This window comes from Jaculus jaculus, chromosome 2, assembly GCF_020740685.1.
Source record: "Jaculus jaculus isolate mJacJac1 chromosome 2, mJacJac1.mat.Y.cur, whole genome shotgun sequence".
Taxonomy (NCBI): Eukaryota; Metazoa; Chordata; class Mammalia; order Rodentia; family Dipodidae; genus Jaculus; species Jaculus jaculus.
Window position 1 is genome coordinate 208,461,181 of NC_059103.1, and position 24,018 is coordinate 208,485,198.

The 24,018-nt window shown below is 46.1% G+C and overlaps 1 protein-coding gene and 1 non-coding gene across 4 annotated transcripts in view; one reads left to right on the forward strand and one right to left on the reverse strand.

Moving 5' to 3' along the window:
- Positions 1-24,018, forward strand: part of Cyrib (CYFIP related Rac1 interactor B) — a 160,441-nt gene that overhangs the window by 49,457 nt on the left and 86,966 nt on the right. For all 3 annotated transcript variants that reach the window (XM_045143401.1, XM_045143395.1, XM_045143398.1), the window contains one exon: positions 1,876-1,929. The gene's annotated coding sequence lies outside the window, so the exon portion shown is untranslated. Of the gene's footprint in view, positions 1-1,875; positions 1,930-24,018 lie in introns of those variants that run through there.
- On the reverse strand, positions 1,700-1,804 carry LOC123459052. Its single transcript, XR_006635982.1, has one exon. It is a non-coding gene; the product is annotated as a U6 spliceosomal RNA (small nuclear RNA).

A 24,018-nucleotide genomic window follows, 5' to 3' on the forward strand; every position in this document is an offset into this window, starting at 1 on the left:
TGAGCCGTACTGTGACTAGTTTCAAAGAGAATGTCGACCCACTGTGACAAGCCAGAGGCCAAGCCCACGTGCGCAGAGGAACGGAGGCGGGGCCAGCACAAGCCATGGGGGGGGGCGGGATGCGCAGGTCTCCCTCGGCACTGCGGCCCTGCCCGGCCCCACACCTTTGGGGGTAACGTGAGGCTGGTTCCGTGGCCTCTGGTCGCTCCAGTGCTCGGTGAAACGCTAAGCGAAAGAGCATCAAAGTAGATCTGGTCTGAGCAAAGGCTGGAGGAAGGGTGTCCGCTCTTCCTCGTCCAGCGACGAGGCTCCAGACTCTCAGCCTGGCCTCCAATCTCTCTTGCTCTCTCTAAGTTGGTGAACGCAGCTCATGAGATGTTGTTTAACTCTGGTTTTCTTAAAGTGCTCTTGGATTCATACACTCTTGTTGTCAGATAATCCTGACGGGGAGAGGGCTGGCATAATGTATATGTTTGCTTTCCGTTTTGTGCGAAATAGAAAGCTGAAGGAGGAAATGATTCAGGGACGAAATGCTGGACCAGTTCAAGGTTGAGTTGAGCTGAATGTTTTGCTGGGACCAGGACTTCTCCCCCTGCAGAATTTGAGCATCCTTCGTCTGTTGGTTTGGAGTCTCTCAGGACGGCCTGGCCCTGCCCTCGGCTTCCGAGGCCACACTGCAGCCAGGCTGAGCGCAGCCACGGAGTTCGGCTTGGGTCTCTGCACTTGCTGTGCAGCCCTTTGTCCCATTTCTTCTCACTTCTGATTTTTTATTTTTTATTTTTATTACTTATTTATTTGCAAGGAAAGGGAGAAAAAGAGAGGTGTGCCTGCACCCCTTGTGCATCTGGCTTTATGTAGGTTCTGGGGAGTCAAACCCAGGCCGCCAGGCTTTGCTGTCCAGCACCTTTAAATACCGAGCCATCTCCCTGCCCTCTTCTTACTTCCTTGTTTGTGATGCCCAGAAACTGTTCTGAGTATTGAGAGAAAGGAGTGTTCGTGAATCAACCCAATGTGTGGTCCTTGCCCAGTGTGGCCAAGGGAAGCCAAGCTATGGAGCAGCCCAGCTATGGACTATAGCAGTGTTACTTGGAGTTGTTACCCCAGACAGTGTCTCTGGTATGGGAAAACATAATAGTGGCTAGGATTTACTGGGGGCTTAAAAAAAAGAAAACGGGCTGGAGAGATGGCTTAGTGGTTAAGCGCTTGCCCGTGAAGCCTAAGGACCCCGGTTCGAGGCTCCATTCCCCAGGACCCATGTTAGCCAGATGCACAAGGGGGCGCATGTGTTTGGAGTTTGTTTGCAGTGGCTGGAAGCCCTGGCACGCCCATTCTCTCTCTCTCTCTGTGTCATTCTCAAATAAATAAAAATGAACAATTTTTTTTTTTTAAAGAAAACAGGAAGACTGCCATATGTAGAGCCTCATTTAGGGGTCTGGAGTCTTGAAAGCTTGAATATCTTACTTTCTCCTACAAATGGACCCTGAGAGCTTGTTTGCAGGTTCCAGCACGGAGCATAGTTACGCCGCACCCTCGTCCAGACGGTCACCCTTCTGTAGGGGAAGGTCACCTTTTTCAACTGAGTGTGCCGTTTTGGGGTGGATGCAGTGGAGAGGGAAGGAACACTCACCTAGATAGCCAAATCAGTCCAGCCAATGCTGGTGCTCGATGGGGCAACAGATGCTACAGCCAGATCGCCCTCAAAAATGTGGAATGCTTCACGGTTTAGCATGCCATCTTTGACAAAGGGCCGTGCTAATTTTCTTTGTAGTTTTCCAATTTTAGTAAGTGTGCTGTTGAAGCGAACAACTTACTCAGGGCTTTTGTATGTCAAGGAGTATTGTAACTTGCTTAGCTTTCCCTGTTACTCTCTTACAGGAGAAGAAACTGCGGCCTGGCGTTTGAGTAAATTCGTTCAAGGTTATCACGTTGGTAAGTAAGAGCGGGGACATGACTGCGGCAGCCGTCTGACTCTAGAGACTGGTCTTCCCTGCCCACTCTGAGGAAACACTGACGTGTTCAGCAATGGTCAGGAGGCGGATTTCAGTTCAATAGAAGTCCCTCGACCCCGTGGAACACATGCATTCTTTTGCTCAGTCCGTGACTCATAGGCCCTCAGGTCAAATTATTAATTTAAACCCTATAATTTTGGAGAGAAGGTGATACTTCTAACTTTCCTATTTACTGTGTGCAGACACTGTACCTGAATCAACTCTCAGTAGGCCTACAAAGTTGGAGGTCAAGGAGGGAAGCACGTTGTCTCTTGGTTACTGAGGGTCCAGTCAGCAGGCACATCTGAGCGGTCTGATTTGGAAGCCAGTGCTTAGCCACTGCTATCCAGTCGCCTCTGGAGCCCATCTGTTCTTCGAGCCTGGATACCATTGAGCTGGGAGGACACTTTTGTCTTCTGCCTTCCTTTCCTGGCCCTCCTGATTTCCTCTCAGCCCTTTGTTGGGCTAGCCAGCCTGTGCTGACGTGCCACCATAGGATGGCACCCCTGGCAGAATGCCCTTCAGCAACCTGTGCTCGGGCATGCTCATGTGTGCATGCATGCTCGAGCAGGAATAGGCACGTGTGTGCCACAGCAGACCTGGAGGTCAGAGGACGACAAGGGTGTATCCTCACCTCCCACCTTGTTTGAGGCAGGATTTATTATTGTATTTGCTGTCTTCCTGTCAAGCCTCTTACTTCCTTGAGATGGAGCTTTTGTGTGATTCTCTTATCTTCATCTTGCATCTTGCCGTAGGCACCCCGGGGTTATGAACACACACAACAGGGTCTGGCTTTACAGCTTTGTGTGACTTCTGGGCCTCCGAACTCAGATAATCACACTTTATCCACGGAACCATCTTCCCAGTCCCAGGCATTGCTTTTAACCTTTTTATAAAAATTATTTTGAGAGAGAGAGACTGAGAGGAGAAAGAGAAAGAGAGAGAGAGAGAGAATGGGTGCACCAGGGCCGTCAGCCATTGTGAACGAACTCCAGATGCGTGCGCCCCCTGATGGAGTGGGTGCAACATTGCGTGCTCGCGTCACTATGAGTCTGGCTATGTGGGACCTTAGAGAGTCAAACATGAGTTCTTAGGCTTCACAGGCAAGCACCTTAACCACCGAGCCATCTCTGCAGCCCCTAACTTTTCTTTTATTGGTATTATATACACTACTAAACACACATCTTAATTGTATAGCTGGATGAATTTGTAATGTCATACACCATCTAACCACCCCCAAATCAGGGAACTCAGTGGTTCCATCATTCCAGAAAGCTTCCCTCATGCCCTTCTGTTAGTATTACCTGAGTGATAATCACTATTCTGATTTATGTTGTTATAGATTCATGCTTCTAACTTACCCAGATCCAAACTTGTTCAACAAAACAACAACGAGATGAAAGCACTTTAAATACGATGGGTGATCATGTCACTTCACCCAGCGGGCATCTCTGTTGGAATGAGTGTGAATGGGAGGCATGGATCTGCTGTTCCTTCTGTTCCTCTTTGTTCCTCTGGCCTTTCAGAGTTTGAGCATCTTGTGCCATTGAGTGCTTCCCGTATTTATAGATTTTAATTATCACACAACATGGTCCCTAAATCCAAGCCAGCTCTCTCATATGGTGCTCTGCCTAAAAAAACTGAATAGAGTGTTGAAGGAAAGACTGGCTATTTTGGACATCATGAAAGACGGTTTGTCAGACTCCTCAGTTTTCTTGTTACATGCTGACTTTAGACGTTAACACTGGAGTAAGCTGCAATTCAAATACAGATAGAACTGGACCATACATGGCTATATTGGATTTGATGACTTAGAACTTGTTTGGACAATGTGATATGCCAAGTTGATTTTATGAGTGCTTCCTGATGCTAATGCAGGGTCAGTGGAAATAAAGTGTTGGATTTAAGGGAGTTTATAGCAAAAGGAAATTTACCAGTGTCAAAAATTCAGGGAGTCATGTGTAAGTGGAAACCAGGAACATTTATTCATGGAGCTTTTGTAGCCCAAGCCACAGGCGAAGGTTTTCATGCTGCAGTGAGTGTAGGAATGAAGCCTGGTTGAAGGAAGGCTTGAGTGTCTGGGAGCCTTGAAAGTCTAACTTCTTTAGGAAAGAGGCTAAAAAAATCTTCACTGCTTGGCAGTTTATCTTGAGTTGGTAAAGGTCACTAACAAATTAAGAATCAGGCACTGTACCACATATAGTTATGGAAACCATATTCTTTTATTATCTATGTGGTATGAGACCTTTTGATCTGAAGAAGTAATGTGAAAATTGATATAACCAGTGCCATTAACACAGACTCACTCCTCAGTGACACAATGTGACCCCACAGAAAAGGCTATCATTACTGAAGATGACATCACAGTTAACGCCTATATAAAGTACTCAGAAAACAAACCACTCCAAGATACAATTGAATGTCACCTATGAATGAGTCTGAAGTGGTATATTTAAAATAATTAAGAAGTAATTATCAGGGGTGGGGAAATGGCTTAGTGGTCAGGCACTTGCCTGCGAAGCGTAAGGACTCATGTTCCATTCTGCAGGTCCCATGTAAGCCAGATGCCCAAGGCAATGCATGTGTCTATAGTTCGTTAGCAGTGGCTGGAGGTTCTGGTGCACCCATTATCCATTTCTATATTAAAAAAAAAAAGAAAACAAAAAGAATGATAATATAAAAAAGGTAAAGAAAGATAAAAAGTAAGACCAGACAACCAAGATGAAATGAGATTTAAAGTTTAACAAAGACAGAATGAGTTGACTGCAATGCAGTAACAACACTGTTGTTTGTTGAGGGTGTAGTGTATGCCAGGCAATGTTCTGTATATCTTGCTATTCTATGTACTTTACTGTTATTAATTCCTTTAATCCTCCAACAAAATTGAAAAGAGAAATTGTTATCACAATCGTACCTTATGTATTTCTCTCTCTCTCTCTCTCTCCCCCTGTGTAGTACGTGTGGTGTGATGTATGTGGTCATGTGGTATATGCATAGGTGTATTTGTGGCATGAGTGTGCAGATGTGTGCACCAAGTGCATGTCTGGAAGCCAGGGCAGAACCTCAAGTGTCCTCTGTCCGTCATCAAACCCAGGAGTTCTCTATCACTCCTCAAGTTCAGGCGTCCTCTGTCCGTCACCATCCCAGACGTTCTCTATCACTCCTCACGTTCAGGCGTCCTCTGTCCGTCACCATCCCCAGGTGTTCTCTATCACTCCTCAAGTTCAGGCGTCCTCTGTCCGTCACCATCCCCAGGTGTTCTCTATCACTCCTCAAGTTCAGGCGTCCTCTGTCTGTCACCATCCCCAGGCGTTCTCATTCACTCCTCAAGTTCAGGTGTCCTCTGTCCGTCACCATCCCCAGGCGTTCTCTATCACTCCTCAAGTTCAGGCGTCCTCTGTCCGTCATCAGCCCCAGGTGTTCTCTATCACTCCTCAAGTTCAGGTGTCCTCTGTCCGTCATCATCCCCAGGTGTTCTCTATCACTCCTCAAGTTCAGGTGTCCTCTGTCCGTCATCATCCCCAGGTGTTCTCTATCACTCCTCAAGTTCAGGCGTCCTCTGTCCGTCATCAGCCCCAGGTGTTCTCTATCACTCCTCAAGTTCAGGCGTCCTCTGTCCGTCATCATCCCCAGGTGTTCTCTATCACTCCTCAAGTTCAGGCATCCTCTGTCCGTCATCATCCCCAGGTGTTCTCTATCACTCCTCAAGTTCAGGCGTCCTCTGTCCGTCATCAGCCCCAGGTGTTCTCTATCACTCCTCAAGTTCAGGTGTCCTCTGTCCGTCATCATCCCCAGGTGTTCTCTATCACTCCTCAAGTTCAGGTGTCCTCTGTCCGTCATCATCCCCAGGTGTTCTCTATCACTCCTCAAGTTCAGGCGTCCTCTGTCCGTCATCAGCCCCAGGTGTTCTCTATCACTCCTCAAGTTCAGGCGTCCTCTGTCCATCACCATCCCCAGGTGTTCTCTATCACTCCTCAAGTTCAGGCATCCTCTGTCCGTCATCATCCCCAGGTGTTCTCTATCACTCCTCAAGTTCAGGCGTCCTCTGTCCGTCATCAGCCCCAGGTGTTCTCTATCACTCCTCAAGTTCAGGTGTCCTCTGTCCGTCATCATCCCCAGGTGTTCTCTATCACTCCTCAAGTTCAGGTGTCCTCTGTCCGTCATCATCCCCAGGTGTTCTCTATCACTCCTCAAGTTCAGGCGTCCTCTGTCCGTCATCATCCCCAGGTGTTCTCTATCACTCCTCAAGTTCAGGCGTCCTCTGTCCGTCACCATCCCCAGGCGTTCTCTATCACTCCTCAAGTTCAGGCGTCCTCTGTCCGTCATCATCCCCAGGTGTTCTCTATCACTCCTCACGTTCAGGCGTCCTCTGTCCGTCATCATCCCCAGGTGTTCTCTATCACTCCTCAAGTTCAGGCGTCCTCTGTCCGTCATCATCCCCAGGCGTTCTCTATCACTCCTCAAGTTCAGGCGTCCTCTGTCCGTCATCAACCCCAGGTGTTCTCTATCACTCATCAAGTTCAGGCGTCCTCTGTCTGTCACCATCCCCAGGTGTTCTCTATCACTCCTCAAGTTCAGGCGTCCTCTGTCCGTCATCATCCCCAGGTGTTCTCTATCACTCCTCAAGTTCAGGCGTCCTCTGTCCGTCATCATCCCCAGGCGTTCTCTATCACTCCTCAAGTTCAGGCGTCCTCTGTCCGTCATCAACCCCAGGTGTTCTCTATCACTCATCAAGTTCAGGCGTCCTCTGTCCGTCACCATCCCCAGGTGTTCTCTATCACTCCTCAAGTTCAGGCGTCCTCTGTCCGTCACCATCCCCAGGCGTTCTCTATCACTCCTCAAGTTCAGGCGTCCTCTGTCCGTCACCATCCCCAGGTGTTCTCTATCACTCCTCAAGTTCAGGCGTCCTCTGTCCGTCACCATCCCCAGGCGTTCTCTATCACTCCTCAAGTTCAGGCGTCCTCTGTCCATCATCATTCCCAGGCGTTCTCTATCACTCCTCAAGTTCAGGCGTCCTCTGTCCGTCACCATCCCCAGGCGTTCTCTATCACTCCTCAAGTTCAGGCGTCCTCTGTCCGTCACCATCCTCAGGCGTTCTCTATCACTCATCAAGTTCATTCGTCCTCTGTCCGTCACCATCCCCAGGCGTTCTCTATCACTCATCAAGTTCAGGTGTCCTCTGTCCGTCATCATCATGTTTCCTTGAGGTTGAGTCTCTCACTGGACCCATACCAGCTATTTTTCCTTTGTATTTTTATTAACAACATATTTTGTGTGGGTGCATTATGCATTGGTACCTTCTTTCCTTCATCCCTGACGTCATTCCTTAATTTTTTTTTTGGTTGGACTAGCTGACCAGCCAACTCCGCTCCTCATAAGATGGGGTTACAGGCATGTATGGCCACATCCAGCTGTTTACATGGGTGCTGGGGAGCAAACCCACACAGTCTCCAGCTGTCTTAGACCTCTTAGGCATGAGCCTGTGCAGGAAGTGCACTTAACCACTGTGCCTTCTCTCCAGCCCTACCATCTGCATATTTTAGAAGAGGAAATAGGCATTTTAAACTAGTTGTCCATAGACAGTCACCTGCCCCAGGTTTAGTGGCCCCAGGCTGTCTAGTCTGTTTTCTCATTTACCACACTGTGAGCAATCAGCAATACTAATCACTACATGGAAAAGAAATGGAAAGCAGGAAGAATAGTGAGGAGGGTAGAGCTGCTATTTCCATCTACAGAGAGGGATTATTAAGGCAAATTAAAATCGTCTTAGAAACCTAATGATTGCATGTCTTTTAACTATTTGCAGCTACATAGAAGGATTAAGTCAGATTAAAGTAGTCTTAGAAAACCTAATGATTGCATGTCCTTTAAGATTGCCTGTAGTCTTTGGGTTCCAAGAATTTATGAGCAGACCAGCATCAAGGGTGAGATATGCAATAAGGAGGGACAGAACTTCACTTTCTACTCTAATATACATGGATGTGCTTTTAAATATCTACAGCAGTCTCTGCTTGAAGAAAGATAAAAAGCCCTGATTTTGAAGAAAAAAAAAAAAAACACTGCAAAGTAAAGATTTCACATCAGAAAAAAAGGCCTGATTTTTATAGCATTTGTTGATTTCTATGGTATAAGTGCTTCCGTGGTGGCCAATTTTAATCACTTTAAACATGTTTTATTATTTTATTTGTGTGTGCGTGCCATGGGTCATGGACGCAGGGGTCTCACTCTGGATTCTCGCTCTGCTGGTCTTTGCTGTGTGCATTGCGAGCTTCTGGGAAATTCTCCTGTCTCCGTCTCCCACCTTGCCTGCCACGGCTTCCTGCTCTTTATGTGGGGACTCCAGAATGGTTGGCAAGTGCTGTATCCATTGAGTCACCATCTCCCCAGTCCAGTGAGATCCGATTTTAAGCTACCCATTCTTGGAGTTGGAAGCAGTGAGCGCCGGGTCTCCCAAGCCGGTAGGAGCTGGCTCCAGCACTCCAGGAGCTCAGACGTTCGTTCTATTTTAAGCTCAGCTCTCTGGGTTGTGCATCCAGGGGTGGAATTTTCAGGAAGTAGTAATGTCACGGGTGATTCACAGGGGCAAGAAGAAACAATGGGACAAGAGCAGAGAGCTGCCCTCTCTTCCCTTGTACTGAAAAAACAAAACAAAAAACAACCTTGTGTCAATGTGGGCAGAGGTATTGCCATAGTCCTTTACACAGCTGATAAGAGTGAAAATTATTACATCTTTGGAAAACAATTTGGCAGGATCTGCCAAAATTTTAAGCACCCAGGTCCGCTGACTATGCAATTCTACTTCAATATTTTTTTGTTTTGTTCTGAGGCAAAGTCTCAGTCTGTAGCCCAAATTGCCCTGGAATTTACTTTGTAGCTCAGGATGGTCTCTAACTTGTAATCTTCCTGTCTCAGCTACCCTAGGGCTTGGATTACAGGTATGGAACACCATGTCTGGCTCTACCTCAAGGATTTTATCTTATAGATCTGATTCCCTCCTGGAGTTACATGTGTGTCAAAGTATACCTTATATAGCAAACCAGAGAAGCAATAAATGTGTAGCTTGTTAGGGAATTAATTGAAAATTAATATATAAATATATCTTTAAAGTAGGATGCTGTCAGTACTGCTTTTCAAAATATTAAGGCATATATGCTAAGAAGGAATGGTTTCCAGAATATATTCTTGAGTTAAAAAATAAAAGAAATGGGGCTAAGGAAATGGCTTAGTGGTTAAGGTGTTTGCCTGCAAAGCCAAAGTACCCTGTTTCGATTCCCCATGTCCCATATAAGTCAGATGCACAAGGGGGCACATGCATCGGGAGTTTGTTTGCAGTGGCTGGAGGCCCTGGCATGCCCATTCTTTGTCTCTGTCTCTGTCTCTCCTCTCTCTCTCTCTCTCTCTCTCTCTCTCTCTCTCTCTATATATATATATATATATATATATATGTATGTATGTATGTATGTATGTATGTATGGAAGAGTATGTGGTATGTTCATATACTCAGCCTCCCAAGCACTAAAATTATAGGTGTATAATACCATGCCAACTACATAATACTTTTTACAAATTAAAAGCAAGCTAAGTTTTAAAAATCCCAACATTAGGGAGGCAGAGATAGGAGGATCGCTGTGAGTTCAAGGCCAGCCTGGTACTCCAGATTGAGTTCCAGGTCAGTCTGAGCTAGAGGGAGACACTCTTTTTTTTTAATTTAATTGTTTTTATTGACAACTTATATAATTGCAAACAATGTCCCATGGTAATTCCCTCCCTCCCCCCCTCACTTTTCCCTTTGAAACTCCATTCTCCACCACATACCATCCCCCTCTCCATCAGTCTCTCTTTTATTTTGATGTCATCATCTTTTCCATTTATTATGATGGTCTTGTGTAGGTAGTGTCAGGCACTGTGAAGTCATAGATATCCAGGCTATTTGTATGTGGAAGAGCACATTGTAAGGAGTCCTACCCTTCCTTTGGCTCTTACATTCTTTCTGCCACCTCTTCTGCAATGGGCCCTGAACCTTGGAAGGTGTGATAGAGATATTTCAGTGTTAAGCACTCCTCTGTCACTTCTTTTCAGCACCACGATGCCTTCTGAGTCATCCCAAGGTCACTGCCCTCTGAAAAGAGAAGTTTCTCTAACCAAAAGTGAGAATAGTATTAATATATGGGTATGAACATTAAGAGAACTTCTTACTGGGCAGTTTGGTGAGTATAGTATATACATTTAGCCAGACAGCAGCAGACTTTACACCCCTAGGGCTCATGACTACCCCTGTTGTAGGTTCTCAGTATCAGGAATGTATTCACTCCCATGGAGCAGGCCTCCAGTCCAATTAGAGGGTGGTTGGTTTCCACCATGACAGATGTGCCACTATTGTACCCGTTGGCTCATTTGGCTCGCCAAATATAAGGCTTGCAGTGTCCACTGTTGAGTATCTTCACTGGTGATATCTCTCTCTCCCATTGAACTGCATGCAGCATGGCTTTTTCCAGCTTTCTGTCAACTGGCCTTCATGGAGGAGGTGTTCAGCTCAGTTCCAGCAGGATTTCTCACTGGCCTTGCAGCCCAAGTATGTGGAGTCTTCAGCAATAGGGTCTTACCATCTATTCCTGGTGGGAAACCAAGGGCCTCGGCAATGGCCTGTAATGTTTTGGGGGCATCAGGGACCTCCAAGACTAAAAACTCACTGGAAGGTATCCCATCCTTGGCACTGAAAAATTTTCTAGTAACAATCTACAGCTCCTAAGTGTTCTGTTGTCCAAAAAGGTAGGTTTCCATGTGACTTATTTATATCCTCCCTCCACCTTTCCTAGAGTGAGACACTCTTAAACACACACACAGCATAAAACTAGTTTTAAAAACTACTTGAGTAGCTGGTCATGATAGCACATGCCTATAAATCCCAGCACCCGGTGGTTGAGGTTGGAGGAATAACATGAATTTGAGGCAGCCTGGGCGACAGAGTGAGTTCCAGGTCAGCCTGGGACCCTGCCTAAAAACAAACAAACAAACAGAAAACCCAAAAACCTGCTTGAGGCCAGGTGTGGTGGTAGTCATTGATAAATCCAGTGATGCAAGTACTTGGTGTGGGAGAGGGGGAGGGGGAGGGGGAGGTAAGGGGCAGGAGGACAGAGACCTTGAGAGCAGCTGGGGCCACACAGAGACCTGTCACAGAACAAGCAATGATCCGGAAGCCCTGGGCGCGAAAGCACCTCTCATTTTAAATATTTCCCTGTATTGTATTATTTCGTCCAAACACTGCCTGACTCTGCCTGCATCATCTAGCTGCTCAGTAAATAGGTGATAAGTATTGTAAATCCTATTGTGTGTGTGAGTGTGTGTGCACGTGCACGTGTGTGTAAGGGCACATGGGTATAACAGTGGGTGTGTGCAGTTCAGAGGGGATAGCCTTAAGGTGTTTTTTCTCCTTCCACCCTTTTTTTAAAATTTTTTTATTTTTTATTTTTTAAATTTATTTGAAAGTGACAGACAGAGGAAGAGGCAGATAGAGAGAGAGAGAAGGGGCGTGCCAGGGCCTCCAGCCACTGCAGATGAACTCCAGACGCGTGCACCCCCTTGTGCATCTGGCTAACGTGGGACCTGGGGAACCGAGCCTTGAACCTGGGTTCTTAGGCTTCATAGGTGAGCGCTTAACCGCTAAGCCATCTCTCCAGCCCTCCTTCCACCCTTTTGAGACAGACTCTTGCTTTACCACTGAGCAGCAGGGTTCTCCTGGTTTTGCCTCTCCTTATTGTAGGCACATAGGGAGTATAAATATGTGTGCCACTTTGTGTCCACTTTATGTGGGTTCTGAGGTCAGACTCAGGTCCGCCACCTTTAGAGCAGGCACCGTTGAGCACTGACACATCTCTCTAGGTCTTGCAAATCCCATTTTTAAGATAAGTATGACATACTTGAAGTCCTGGCATGTATTTGAGGGAGTTGGGTGGCCATCTTAGATGGGTTGTAGAAACAAAGGTATTACAGCCACCGCTGAGCCCTCTGAGGGATTCCAGAGGCATCTCAAAGCCTCCCTCCCTCCCTCCCATTTCTGTCCCCTGGCATCTTGTTGGGGCTAGCTACATGGAGCTCTTTTCTCAGTGTTGCTTGACCTGGAAGGTTATTTTGCCCTGGAAAGTTAAGCATTGTCTTTCTCAACCTAATAGCTCCCTGATGTGTTTAGAAAACCACAAAGGTTAGGAGAATGTGTCCCACTACATCCTCCTCTCTTGGATTTACTTGATCCGCCCACCTCTGCTGTCCAGGATGCACCATCAAAGACCTGGCGCTTCCGTTAAGAACAACGCTTAGGGCCTTTCTTGGCAAAATAGATGCTCCGAGAGGAGCTTTCATTGTTGTTATTGTTGTCTTCTGTGGCTGGCCACATGTCTAACCCATCATGAGCTATTTTATAGGACCAGAGACTTCCTCTCTTGGCTCTCTCTTGTTATCATTCGGAAATAAATTCCCAACGTGGGTTATTCATCTCGCAAGGGCTGTTTTTTATTTTTTTATGATGCTGTGATTTGATCAACAGTAATCCAAATAGGCTAGGACACGAGATGACAACGTAAGCTTATAGAACCAACAGCACAGAACTGACCTGGGTATTACTGAGGAGTGTCACAGCACCTGTCACACTGAGAGGCAGTTTTCCCAAGTGACAGTTGTCTGACCTTGGCACGCTGCGAGTCTCTCGAGGCAGTATTTTGTGGTATCCTTGAGAGTGCTGTTAAGTCCTTTGAGCGTCATTGCCCACTCTGCAAGCTGAGATGTCGTGGTTTTAGTTTACTTTAGGAGGAATGTGAATCAACTGTGTTATCTGACTCCCCCAGACGATTATTCCCTCTTCATTGCCTGAGTATAGGGATGGAAAGTAGATTTAAATGCCGTTGCCCAGGGAGACCTCCCTGCCGCCCATCCCATGCTCGTGTTAGGCTGTGTAGAGTTTCATTAGCGCCGTGACCCCCCTCGCTGGCCATAACCCTACTGGACGGTAGCTATCTTCACATCACACCGGGAGCCTGGACCTAACACGGGGAGTCAGATGCTTCATCCGTGTCAGCTTATGCTCCCCACAGCACTTCAGACTTCGTTTGTCAGGATTCTTTCTACCTCTAAACAAGCACAACTTGAACTGGCATGCATAGAAGGGGAATTTGACAGTTTATTTAGTTGAAAAGTCAAGAAGTCAAGGGATGGAAGTTAAAGCATGGAGAATTCAAGTCTTAAAGAGTTACCAGGTTTGTTTATTGTTTGTTTTGAGACAGGGTATCATGTAACCCAGGCTGACCTTGAATTTACCATGTAGCCATAGCCAAGGGTGACTGTAAGTTTCTGGTCCTCCTGCTTCTACCTCCGCAGTGCTGGCATTACAGGCCACTCTGTCTTATGTGCCACTGGGCATCAAACCCAGGGCTTTGTGCATCCTAGTTATGCCAGCTCAGCTTCATTCCCCACCCCACTGCCAAGTCAAAAACAGTTTTTCATGCTCTCTCAGTGCTGCTTGCATTTCCTTTTGGATTGTGGCACAAGCTGGAGGTTTAAAATGGATGAGTCTTCCAGTAGCCCAAAGAGAAGTCTTGGAATTGACCATCACCGCCCAGGATTGTTCTTTTCTGGGTCAGATGCTCATCTCGAGTGGCCAAGTGAATTTGGTCCTCTGAATCTGTCCATTCTGGATCAAATGGCTACCTCTTAGAGGAACCTGTCTGGGGGTCTGCACCTTGTGGGGCACAGGCCTGGGGGAACCAAGGCTAGGCAGCCACTCCCCAAGGCATTCTGGGAACCATTTGGGAATAGTGACTGGGCAAAAGCAAAAGATGTTCAATATAGTAGGTTTTTAATCAGTGTTTACTCGATGAATGAATTCACAGATGAATGAGCAAAACGAGAGGGGGCTGCTGACTCTGAGCTAGTTCTGCAGTACACGGAGTGGGTTTAACAGATGGAGTCCTTGCAGAGAGGAGGGATAAAAGACAGCCTGAAAATCCAGTCATTAAATTAGCTGCAATATTTAACAAGGAACGGGACACAGAGGAGACATGTGATAGCGGCTTCTAAAAGTCTGAAGGGCATTCTCCGGGCAGGAGCGGTGCTGGTGGGGGGGGGGATCCCTACTCTGCCCTTGGTCCTGGGCTATGTACTTTGTTTTCATCTCACTTTTATTTTCATTAGGCAAGCAATTTATGTTAGCTGCAGAAAAATCCAAAGATCTGGAGCTATGGGTTAGTGGTGAAAGCCAAAGGACCCAGGTTTGATTTCCTGGTACCCATGTAAAGCTATGTGCACAAGGTGGTGCACGCATCTGGATTTTGTTTGTAGTGGCTGGAGGCCCTGGAGTGCCTATTCTCTCTCTCTCAAATAAATAAAATATTTTGCCAGACATGGTGGTGCACAGCTTTAGTCCCAGCACTTAGGAGGCAGAGGTAGGAGGATCGCTGAGAGTTCAAGGTCACCCTGTGAATTCTAGGTCAGCCTGGGCTAGAATGAGACCCGACCTCCAAACGGCAACAGGAACAACAACAAATCCCAAAAACTGTGCACAAAAAAAGGCAAAAGTGAAAGTCCTCTTAATTTTACCACTTAGGACTATTGCTGTTAACATACTAAATCTTTTTAATCTTTTTTCTATAGTTATTGTGACATGTTGAAACTTTATCTTTTTGTTTCCTTGTTTGTTTGCTTGTTGAAACAGAGTTTTGTCATTTATTTGTCCATGGCTGGCTTTGAACTCACTATGTATTGCTATCATTGAACTCTAAGCAGTCCTCATGCCTCAGCCTCCCAAGTGCTGGGATTACCAGCATAAACCACCCAGCTACATTTCATTTCATTTTGATTATTTGCTTGTTAGGGAAAGAAACTGTGGCTTAGAGAATTTTGGAACTGGCCCGAGGCCCAGCACATAGGTACTGATGGGGTCAGAGTTCAGTCCTCTTCTGTCGGGCTCAGAAGTTCCCGTTCATCCCCAGGTCGTGTGCTTGCTCCTGGGCACCTTGCAGACTGCACACACACCGGAGTTCAGCGAAAGGTCTAGGCCGAGAACCTTCATCTTCATGTCCTCCTTCTTGGTGTTGTCCTCTACTTTTGTGCTCATGAATGATTTCACTGGGTGCTTTCTGGGTGCTGGGATTAGACCAGTGAATGAGGTAAGCTGCTGCTTTTGTGGGGCTTCCAGTCCCGCTGCGTTCCACATGATTCCTCGTGGTTAGTCAACCATACAGGGATGTGCAGGGCTCTGGTATTGTCAAGCACACTGGTCCTGCACCTCTGTCCTATAGGCAGCCAGCAGAGCCAAAAAGCTGGGCGGCCTCCTTTCCACTTGCACTCTTGCAGGTCTGGCTGCTAATGGGAATGGCTGTGTGTGGAGGGTCGGGAGGCTCAAGGCATGCATTCTCTCTTCTGGCCTTCCCAGGGCTGGCGGTACCAACTGCTCAGGACTTTGCCTGTACCTTTGTGTATATACAGTGACCCTGATTTCTGAGCTTCAGAGCAGAGCCCAGGCATCAGGATCAGCTGAAGAAAGGGAAGGAAATACATATTGGGTGAGTGTGCCTGCCTCTGGTGCTTTGACACGGCTCCAGTACCCCTAGGAGAGAGATATGATTTCTTCCTTGTGCAGGGCAGAAAGCTGGGGTGTGGTTACAGCCATCCTTTGAACCCAGGCCTGGCTGATGGCTCCATCTCTCATGAGTTTCCTCTTGATGTTTTCTGTTCCACACCTGCCTGGGTCCCAGGGCTTTAAAAGATTTTGAAACACTCAATGATTTGGTAAGTTTCATTCCACTCATTTCTAGGAGTAGGTACTTGGTACTTACTGAAGGCCTGTGTGGTGGTTTGAATATCTGGCACCATAGACTCAGGCATTTTTGATTAAAATTAAACTTCCAAACTTTAGTCCCCAGCAGGCAGGTCCCTGGTACAGGGGCCATGTCACTGAGGGCAGATATTTAGTCCAGCCCTATCAGATGTGTGGGGAGCCAGTTTGAACTCTGGCAGTTGGTACTTGCTTGATGTTATTGTTGTCTCTCTGCTATCGATTTATAAAAGTGAGCCAGGGGCTGGAGAGATGGCTTAGTGGTTAAGCACTTGCCTATGAAGCCTAAGGACCCTGGTTCAAGGCTCCATTCCCCAAGACCCACGTTAGCCAGATGCACAAGGGGGTGCACACATCTGGAGTTCATTTGCAGTGGCTGGAGGCCCTTGCACGCCCATTCACTCTCTGTCTCTGTCTCTCTATATCTGCCTCTTTCCCTCTGTCTGTCACTCTCAAATAAGTAAAAGTAAACAAAAAAAATTTGAAGGTGAGCCAGCTTTGCCCTGATAGAACTTCTCCTAACTCTACAAGCCTGAAACAAACTCTTTCCTTCCACGAGCTGCTTCTGGTCATGTTTGTCCCAGCAATAAAAAGGTAACTGTGACAGCCTATGTACAGAAGTCTGTGAGGTCCTGGTATCCAGGGCAACCAAGACTTACAAGGAAGCATTCCTGTACCTAGAATAATGTGGAAGTCAGCATTGCATCATTGGAAGTGTGATGACATTTCTATGCAAGCTTTCTTTGTTGTTTTGTTTTTTCTAGGTAGGGTCTCACTCTAGCCCAGGCTGACCTGGAATTCACTACGTAGTCTCAGGGTGGCCTCGAACTCATGCAATCCTCCTACCTCTGCCTCCCAAGTGCTGGGATTAAAGGTGTGTGCCACCATGCCCAGCTTCCTATGCAGTCTTTTGCACCATGACTGATTCAGCTATGCACCAGGATGGGTTATCTAGGATGCTTTTGAGTTGCAAGGGACAGTTCAGATGGGATAGTGGCTTGAAACAATTATGTGATTCACCTAAGCAAAAAGTGGTGTGGTAGCATGGATAGGTTTCGTGTTCACTTTGATCAGGACCCTGGAGTCATTTCCTTGTGATTCTCTAGGCTCTGTACCTCTGTCTTCTGGCTTTGTTCTCAAGTTCATGGTCTTCATAGAGGCACAGAAGAAAGAACTACCACCTCTGTCTAGAGCCCTTGAGCAAAGCTTCCTTCTGATTGGATCACCTCGGGGGAAAGGACTAGCAGTCATTGACTGAGAGCATGCCTGGTCCCAGTATAGCTGTCAATGCAGCTTCACCCCTTTATCAATAACAACATTACGTTGTAATGTCAAAAGGTTGGATACTCTTGGACCATTCATACTCTTGGACCCATACTTGGAACCAGAGGCGGGTCTGCATGACTCTTTGATGAGTGTTGAGTAAATGAGATATTACGAAGAGGCAGTGACAATTTGAGTGATCCTTTGCCAAGATACAAATGCAAAGATAGTCAGGAAGGCCTTCTCCTCATTAGAAACTCACCTTTCAGTAAATGGGCATTAGCATTTCTTGCATGCTACCCACTTAATGTATTTTTCCAGTGAGTTCTCATGAAGTTTTCTGTCAAGGGGGCAGTTATTTCCATTTTACAGATGAGGAAACAAGAGAGGTTAGGTTACGACCACAGTCATACCTTAGGAAGCCAGAAAAATGCGTCTGGGGTTTGAACTCCTCTAAATCCTCTCCCTTTGGGGATGGTTGCAGAGAAAGTAGGTAATTAATGAGAACCTAAAAGGGGGTATCTAATAATTCTGCGCCAGTAAGTGGGGCCTTGGGTCTAGTTACTGATTTTCATTTTAACCTCTTTTTAAGGAACTCTTGCCTGCCTTCTTCTTTAGCCAACTACAGATGAGAGGAAACCTCCTTTCCCAGGTTTTGAGAAGTGACAGATAGTTGAATGAGTAAGGATGCCTCAGAAGAAATGAGTTGCTTTTACAAAATGCTTTTGCAAAAATGGTTTCTGTCTTCTTTTGACTTTCTGCCTGAGGCTGCCATTTGCTTTTTAAAGTAACAGAGTATTATATAATGTGTACAATGCTTCCTTCCCTGCAGCCCAGGTTAGCATGCCTTCCAAGTGCTCAATAGCTTTTAAATTTTTTACTTATTTATTTGTTAGAGACAGAGAGAGGGAGAGAATGGGCACACCAGGGCCTCTTGCCACTGCAAAGAAACTCCAGACGCGTGGGTCACCGTGTGTGCCTCGCTTACATGGGACCCGCAAAATCGAACCTGGGTCCTTACGCTTCGCAGGCAAGCGCCCTAATCGCTAAGCCATCTCTCCAGTCCTCAATACCTTTTCTAATTATGGCCAAGGGTTTACATAAAGCTAGTGGAATTCCTAAATAAACTGGGTTTTCTGGTTCTCTCCAGACATGGTAGAAAGTGGACAGTAAGAGGCCTTGTGCCCTGTGCCACATGACGAGCAGATGGCTGCACTTGGTGGTTAGGTGAACGAGCCACGCCTGCCGGTGGTCTCTGTCTGGGTGTTTCCAGGTTCTTGATGACTTGTTCAAAGAACTGAAAAATTCCAAACAAATAACAGAGCGGCAAGAAGTTGTATTGAGAAAGAACCTGACTGTACTGCAAGGCAGAGTTGGAGTCCAGGAGCTCCTTTGATGGGGGCTACAGGAAGAGGAACTGGCTACTAGGGGCCCCGGCGGTCTGCTTTGATCAGCAGGCTTGGGGAATGTAAGCTTCTGTGCCGTGCGTGTCTTCCTCATAATAGAGCTGATTGTTGTTGTTGTTGTTTTAAGGTAGGGTCTCACTCTGGTCCAGGCTGACCTGGAATTCACTGTGGAACCTCAGAGTGGCTGCGAACTAACAGCGATCCTCCTACCTCTGCTCCTGAGTGCTGGGATTACAGGTGTGTGCCACCACGCCCGATGATATACCTGATTTTAATCATGTTTATGTTCAATAAAGCAAAGGCTTAAGATGATGAATAGGACATCTTCCTTGAAAGTTTTCTCAAAGCACACAAGCTGGCTTTATTGCGTGTGCGCCCAAAACTGGTTCAAGCTGTATTGCCCCCCTGCCTCCTATTCTCGGACCTGGACCTCTTTGGAGTCATGTTTGAATGGAAACTCACTGTTAAAGGAGAGATACCAAGAGGTTGCTAAGATAGACCCTTCTGGCTCCATTCTTTGTAGTATGGTGTATGCACATTCAATGGAGGGTCCCAGCTTGCCAGGTACACTGTTAGGAAAGGGCCACGTGCTTCCCTCAAGTCAAGTGGAGTCCTGAGCTGTCAAACTATCCTTATGCTGGCTGGCCTCACACTCACTTGTTCATGGACCTCTTACTGCATGTCTACATCAGTAAACAACTTTATTCTGGGAAATATGAAACAAAAACGGGGAGATTCGAAGGGTGGCTGGTAACCAGTTGACAGTTACGAGTTTTAACTTAGGGCTGGAGAGATGGCTTAGCAGTTAAGGTGCTTGCCTGCAAAGCCAAAGGACCCAGGTTCGACTCCCCAGGATCCACGTAAGCCAGATGCACAAGAGGATGCACACATCTGGAGTTCATTTGCAGTAGCTAGAGGCCCTGGCACCATCCTGTCTCTCTCTCTACCTGCCTACTTCTGTATCTCTCTCTCTCTCTTTCTCAATTTAATAAATAAAATTAAAATATAGAACTTTTAGCGAGTTTTAACTGAGATGCTGTACTCTTAGAGATCTGTGTCTGTTTTCCATTCTCCCCAGATTACTACTGAGACAGTTCACTTGTCTGAATTTCCCTTAACTTGTCTACTGTGCTCTGGATTGTGAATAGAGAGTGGTGCAGGGCGCAGACTTCCTCACTGATAGCCTTGCTTGACCTTCCTCTAAGCAGATTTACCCCCTGCTCAAATACAGAATTATAATTTTGGGGCTCTGATTTACTCTGAGCCTGGCATACTTGTTCAATGAGACTTAGAGAACATATGAAGGCAAAGAAAATAAGATACAATAAATACCTGAGTTAAGGTAAAAGGCCTAGGATTAAATGTCAGGTAAAGATTAAAAAAAAAAAAAGGGAAAAAGGGTTGCTAGGCTTATTGTGATCTTAAAGGGTGACCTTGGTGGTTGTCCTTAGAGATAAAAGTTAGGGCCTCTTCGTTATATAGTTCACTGATATAACCACTGTTTTGCACTCAGGCATCTAGCAGCAACGCCACTCTCAGTACCAACGTTACTGTTGCAGTCAGGTTCACATTGCTGGCAGAAATCACCCAACCAAGTGCAGATTTGGGGAAAAATGGTCTATTTTGGCTTACAGGTCGAGGGGAAGCTCCATGATGGCAGGGGAAAAAGACGGCATGAGCAGAGGGTGGACATCACCCCCTGGCCAACATAAGATAGGCAATAGCAACGTGAGAGTTTCCCAGACACTGGCAAGGGGACACTGGCTGTAGCTGCCATAAGCCAACAATACATTGCCTCCAAGAGATATTAATTCCCAAATCTCCATCAGCTGGGAATGTAGCATTCAGAACACCTAAGTTTATGGGGGACACCTGAATCCACCCACCACACACTGCAGAGAGACACAGAGAGAGATTCATAGAACTTATGTGTGTATTTGCAAATATATGTGTGTATGTATAAGAAACTTGCTTGCCTCTTTGACAGTGGTTCTCAAACTTGTTCGCAGATTAGAATTGAATTTTTAAAAATCAAAGCTCAAGACCACACAGTAGAAGGCTGAGTTCAAAAGCTGTAGGGATGGGATACATGAGTGGTTTTCAGGCTCTTCAGGAGATTCCAGTTGTAAATGAGTTCTGGAATGCTACTGTATGACAGTTATAGTAATAGCATCATCATTACCACATGAAGAAGAGTGGGGATCATGACAATAGTCGTGGTCGTCTTTATCACTTATTTCTGCTCCCTCCTTGGCCAGGCATTATTCCACTATTTTACAAAGATTCTCACCTCTGGTTTCACTGTGAGCTGCGCGAACAACTCTGTGGGAGGTTGAAAAGGAAAGCAGGGGTCATACCTTGTGAATACATGTTAGCAGAGCTGGCTGACCCAGAGTGTCAGGTAAAGACCCCAAAGAGGAGGCTTTTGGGCTTAATTTATTCATCCCAGAGGTACCGCTGTGGTCATTATTAGCCCGAGATTGAGGAGTTCTTTGTTACTGCAGCATAACCTATCTCATCCTGGCGGATATAGCCACCCTTTTAATAACCACAGTGCATTCAGGAGTCAATGTACAAGAGCATATTTTGCAAAGTTATACATTGAGGATGAGTTTATTTTGACTTGTGGTTGGGAAGAGAATGAGGGCAGTAAACCAGGCTATTAATCTTGGGTTAGTGGTTCATCCATGAAAACTCTTCTGTATGTGTCTCAATGAATCAGATTAAATAAATTCATAAAGTGTTACCTTTCATTTTTCTCAAGGGACTGTAGGCTGCTTTATAAGCCTCACACCATTGAGTGTAGGATGGTTGTAAACCTCATACCATTGCTCATATGTTTCATTCCTCCTAAAAGGGTGGTGAGGCGTGCATACGTTAAGGGTTGCCCTGAGGTAATAAGAGGAGCTATGTTGAAATGCTTATTGAGCATCCGTAGACGTTTCTCGCTCACTGGAACTGAGACACATACGTAGGAGTTCAGCCAGGAAGTGGGAGGGGGGAGGTGTTTCTAGCAAAGGGCAAAGGCTTGAGACAGGAAACGGCATTCTCAGGCACCCTGCAGGCCACTTAGCGTCATCACCAGGAAAGATTGCATCCCCACCACCATGGAGCTCGTAAAATCCCATCAAGAGCATTTTTCTACTTCATCATGTAGCAAACAATTTCCTACCATGTTCTGAATGACAGGTGAAGTTTGTGTGTTAATGAAAGGCTAGGTAATGCTAACAATTTAGTTGGCCCCTTTTACCCTGAAAAATTATACCAGGCGGGCTAGAGAGATGGCTTAGCAGTTACGGCATTTGCCTGCAAAGCCAAAGGACCTTGGTTCGATTCTCCAGGACCCAAGTAAGCCAGATGCACAAGGGGAAGCATGCGTCTGGAGTTCGTTTGCAGTAGCTCTAGGCCCTGGTGTGCCCATTTTCTCCCTCTCTGTCTTTCATTCTCTTTCTCAAATAAATTAATAAATAAAGTATATTAAAAAAACCATACCAGGCACCATACTGGCAGTTGCAGTTGCTTATTAGTGAGATTTTTTTTTCAAGTGCCTTTAACTGCTGAGCCATCTCTTCAGCCCAGATATTTTTCTTCCAGGACTGTGTTGATGTCCCAGTGACTTAGACTGGCTTTGGTGGTTTTCTGACAGTGTAGACCTGAACATCTGTGACCTTCACCCTGCCTAGATCCCAAGATCAATGTATCCTTAGTACCCAATCTTGACTCCTGGGCAAGTTCCTTTACCCCTTGGTGCCTCCATTTTAATGTAATAATACTAGATTGAAGATGGATTTCAAAGTTCTTTCCACTTCTAAAATTAGCAGATTTAGTCAAAACTTTGATTCAGGCTCACACAAACATAAGCTCAATACGTGAAAATGCTAACTAAATATGGAAACAGATATGGTAAATCTTTTCTGAGTTCATGGGTTGAGACAAGACCAGCACCTGGGCACAGTACCATTCTCCTCTTTGCCTTCTTATATTGGGAAGAGGGATGTATTCTCCTGAAGCTTGTTTTCTTTTTGGCTTGTGTGTGTGTCAAATATATGTGGTTGTGATATGTGTACTACATGCATGTGTGTACAGATGTGCGCTAGCTTTGAGCACACGTGTAGGTAGAGGGCAGAAAACGTCAGGCGTCTACCTTTTTTCATTCATCTGTCTTTGCCATCCTCCCCCTACCCACCCCATTCCTTAGCAGGCCTGAGAGTTTATCTGGTTTCTACCTCCTACAAGACTTGGCTTACAGGTATTCATGGCCATGCCCAGCTGTTTACATGAGTACCATGACATCAAATTTGGACTGTCTCAGGCCCTCTCAGACCCTCAAGCTTGTACAGTAAGCCCTCTTCTATCAGTCACTTTCTCACTGTTAGGACAATACATCCAACCAGAAACAGCCTAGGGAGAGAAGAAGTCTATTTCAGTTTCCAGTTCCAGTGGAGTCCATCATGATAGGGAAAGCATGGCAGGCGTGGGGAGCTGGTGTCACATCATCACATCATCAGGGAGAAAGTAGAGAGAGAGCAGCAAGAGAGGCTTAAGGCCCACCTCCAATGACATGTTTCCTCCAGCAAATCCCCATTTTCTAAAGGCTCCACAACCTTCCTGAATGGCATCACTAACTGGGGATTAAGAATTCAGATGCAGGGCTGGAGAGATGGCTTAGCGGTTAAGTGCTTGCCTGTGAAGCCTAAGGACCCTAGTTCGAGGCTTGATTCCTCAGGACCCACATTAGCCAGATGCACAAGGGGGCGCACGTGTCTGGAGTTCGTTTGCAGTGGCTGGAGGCCCTGGCGCACCCATTCTCTATCTATCTATCTGCCTCTTTCTCTCTCTGTCTGTCTGTCGTTCTCAAATAAATAAATAAAAATGAAAAAAATTAATATTAAAAAAATAAAAATAAAGGTAAATGTGACTTCAAGGTCCATTTATTTAAAAAAAAAAAGCATTCAGACGCATGACTATGGGACATTTTACATTCAGACCACCTTAGCTCTTAACCATTGAGCCATCTCTCCAGCCCTAAGGCCAGTTTTCTCAGATGTGATCTGCACCAGGGCTTTAGAGAGGAAGCTAGTTAAACCAGATAACCTTGTCTTGCACCATATTGGTTCTTCTTCTTCTACTGCTTCTGATTTTTAAAACATAGGCAGTGTGGTGGTGTGACTGGGGTGTCTCCCATAAAATTATGTATTCTGAATGCGAGGTCCCCAGCTGGTGGCAGTTTGGGAATTGGAGACTGCTGGAGGTGGTGTATTGTTGGGGATAGGCGTATGGGTGTTGTAGTCAGTTTTATGTTGTTGGGATTAACTTCCAAACCAGGCACAGTTTATGGGAGGAAGGGATTTATTGTAGCTTACAGATCCAGGGGAAGTTCCATAATGGCAAAAAAGAAAAAAAAAAAAAAAAACAGAGAAAGAGAAAACCCAGCAACAAAAGCATGAACAAAAGCTAGCAGCCAAACAGCAGGGACCCAGGCAGAACTCAAGCACTCTGCACTCCTCAGGCTGGAATTCAGGCCCACCCCCAAACACAC